Source organism: Pundamilia nyererei, unplaced genomic scaffold (genome assembly GCF_000239375.1).
Source record: "Pundamilia nyererei isolate P.nyererei 1_Seehausen unplaced genomic scaffold, PunNye1.0 scaffold00182, whole genome shotgun sequence".
In the NCBI taxonomy this organism is placed as follows: Eukaryota; Metazoa; Chordata; class Actinopteri; order Cichliformes; family Cichlidae; genus Pundamilia; species Pundamilia nyererei.
In genome coordinates this window covers 1,041,854-1,045,400 of record NW_005187583.1, presented here as the reverse complement: position 1 = coordinate 1,045,400, position 3,547 = coordinate 1,041,854, and positions in this window count along the sequence as shown.

Here is a 3,547-nt window from a genome sequence, read left to right as displayed (position 1 = left end):
TATCACAATAACTACTGTAAACTCCCTCGGGATGTAAAAAGGTCTGCACGAGTCTGCCAGAACCTCCAAATCAGGAGAACAGTGTGTGTGAATGATCCTGCTGTTACAACACCACTCGTTATGCACGTAAACACATAGCCCCCCTCCTCTGCTTTTACCTGAGTTGCTGTTTCTGTCATGCCGGTGTAGCGTGCGGCCTGCTAACTCGACTGCAGCGTCGGGAATCAGCGGGTGAAGCCACGTCTCCGTAATAAGAATAATGCTGCAGTTACGTGCAAAGCTTGTCTTGGCTATCTGTAGCTCCAATTCGTCAAGTTTGTGGGTGATGGATCTGGCGTTCGATAGGAAAAGGCTCGGAAGTGCTGGCCGGTGTGGATGTTTGCGTAGCCTAGCGTCTGAGCCCGACTGGCATCCCCTCTTCTGCTTTCTTTCCCTCCGTCGCCTTCTACGCTTGCTGGGCGGGCAGACCATCCACGGTGACCCTGGCGGTCTCGCTATCTCCACCAGGATGTTGTGTGTTCGCTGATAGTCGCCAGAAACAGACAAACTATATTTAAAACCTAGGTCAATTAGGTTCTGGCGACTGTAAGAGATGGCGGCGTTGCAAACATTCAAAAATATCAACATTAAAAGTAAAAACGAGCACCATACTGGAGAGCTAAGAGCTGCTGCACCCGTGCGCGCCGCCATCTTGGAAAAAAAAAAAGTGCATATGTCATACAGTCAATTATTTGAACCCTTGCTATTTTTGTAAGTTTGCCCATTACCAAAGAAATGTTTATAATTTCAATGGTAGGTTTATTTAAACAGTGAGAGACAGAAAAATAACCAAAAAATCCAGAAAAATGCAAAGCGTGCTTTAGTACTTGGTGGCAAAAGCTTTGTTGGCAATCACAGAGGTCAGACGTGTCTTGTTGTTGGCCACACGTTTTGCACACATCTCAGGGGGGATTTTGTCCCACTCTTCTTTGCAGATCCTCTCCAAGTCATTAATGTTTCATGGCTGATGTTTGGCAACTCAAACCTTCAGCTCCCTCCAAGGTCTGGATACTGAGTAGGCCACTTCAAGACCTTAATATGCTTCTTCTTGTTTTTTGCTAAAAACACCTTGTTTTAATAATCTGCTGACATCAGAATTTTTTAGCAAGATCAGAATCAGTAAATGTCTTCAATAACAAAAAAACATTAGGTAAACACCATAATCATGTGTCCACATGAATCGCTATAGCAAGTTGTTCTGTGAAGCCTCACATCTGCTGAAGAGGTGAAATATTAACTTCATACTCACACAAATTCTATTCAAATTAGCAAGCCGTCTGCGTTATTATTACTACAGCTAATAGTAGACAGTAAAAGACTATGGAACAGCAGGTCTAAAGCAAAACTGACAGCTCAGGCTCATTTCTGTTTAATGAGATGAGGTTTAACACAGTCTCATATTCTCCACAGTGCAGTTCTACATCATATTAGGGAGGTATCTGAAGATTTTTTGCTTCACTAACTTTTAAGCTTTATATCTCCTGTTAGACATGGGTGGCCTTATAATATTCAGGTTATTAATCATGACATTTTTGTCACATTTATGTACTACTGCTGTCTTGCAATTCAGCAAATTGTTCCTTTACCCTTTTAGATTCTTATTTAATGATTGCCCACAGTCATAGATTAATTAGTCTTTGTGTATTATTTCCCTAGGCAATGTTTAATTATTCTGATTACTTTATTCCATTTTTAAATGCTTGATCAGTCAAACACATCTTATGTAAGCTTGTGTTGCCATAAATGGTTCAGCTTCCTGTGACATGTTTCTCTGATTGTGATTTATTTATTTTCTTTCAACAACGTGCACATTAATTTATATCAAAAAATTTAACACCTTAGTGAACAACAAATTGGTTGGTCTGGAATGATTAACAGAGAGACATTAATTAGACTTTATTTTAACGAAGGTCATCATTAATGGAGACTTGTTTGAGCGTTAGGCTCAGTTTCCTTATTTTAGCTCAACCTGAATAATGTTTTTATGGCGGCTTGTTTCTCTAAAACACTACACCACAGCCTTTGTTAACAATCCCACATTCATCAGAGTTTATCTAATGTGCTATGAGCAACATTAGAACAATGTCAATGGCGGTCAAACTCCCCATTTGCTAACATGATGCATCATTGCCAACTCCAGTAATGGACTTATTGGACATCGGCTGAATGACAGCCATACTTCTGCTGTGTTGACTGATTGGAGACAACCAGTTGGCATGGTGCACGGGTACTGGGATGTTAAAACTGAGCTCAGAGGACTGATGGTCTCTCGGTCTCATGTTAGACAGGTTGTTATAAGCTGTCAGTCCAGAACCTCAACTTCATCTGCTCATTTCTTCAGTACCAAGCTGTCAATGCTCTTTCACACACTTTCACTCATGAAAGGGTTCAGCAGTACACTACAACCCCCGCGGAGTCATCATTTTGCATTTCTACCTTTAATGCTTGTGTGTGACAGTTAGGAAATACAGTAGATAGTAAGAATAACATTAGTGTCAGTCCACAGCTTTGGACCTTACTGTTTACATCTCTGTATACAACCTCACTGTCTTACTCATATTTTAAGCTACAAAAGAAAATGATCACAATCCAGTTCCACTATACTGCCAAAGGTATTTGCTTGTCTACATTTACATGCATATGAACTTTTTACATTTACAGTAATATGATGTCAGCCCACGCTTTGCAGCTATAATGGCTTCAACTCCTCTTAGAAGGCTTTCCACAAGGTTTATGAGTGTGTTCATGGGAATTTTTGACTATTCTTCAAGAAACATATTTGTGATGTTGGATGAGAAGACCTGGCTCACAGTCTCCGCTCTAATTCATTTCAAAGGTGTTCTATCAGGTTATGGTCAGGACTCTGTGCAGGCCAGTCAAGTTCTTGCACAACAAACTCACTCATCCATATCTTTATGGAGCATCTTTGTGCACTGGTGCGCAGTTATGTTGGAACAGAAAAGGGCCATCCCCAAACTGTTCCCACAAAGTTGGGAACATAAAATTGTCAAAAATGTCTTTATGTACGTAGTCCACTTTCACTGGAACTAAAGACCATGCCCAACTCACCAATTAGATTGCCAGACGGAGCAGCATGACTCATGACCACCAGTGGTGGCGGGCTTTACACACTGCATCTGAAACTTTGAATGGCACTTGATGATGTAAGGCTTGGATGCAGCTGCTCAGCCACTGAAGCCCATTCCATGAGGTTCTCTTGGAGTTTGGAGGTCTGCAGATTGACTCTACAGAAGGTTGGTGACCTCTGCCCCTCATGAGGCTTAGTGTCCCCTGACCCCACTATGTGATTTTATATGGCCTACCACTTCGTGGCTGACTTGCTGTTGTTCCCAATCACTGAGCTCCTGAGAGCGACCCATTCCTTTACAAATGTTCGTTGAAGCAGTCTGCATGCCTAGGTGCTTGGTTTTATATACCTGTAGCCACAAAAGTGATTGAAAAACCTGAATTCAGTGATTTGGATGGGTGAGTGAACACTTTTGGGAAT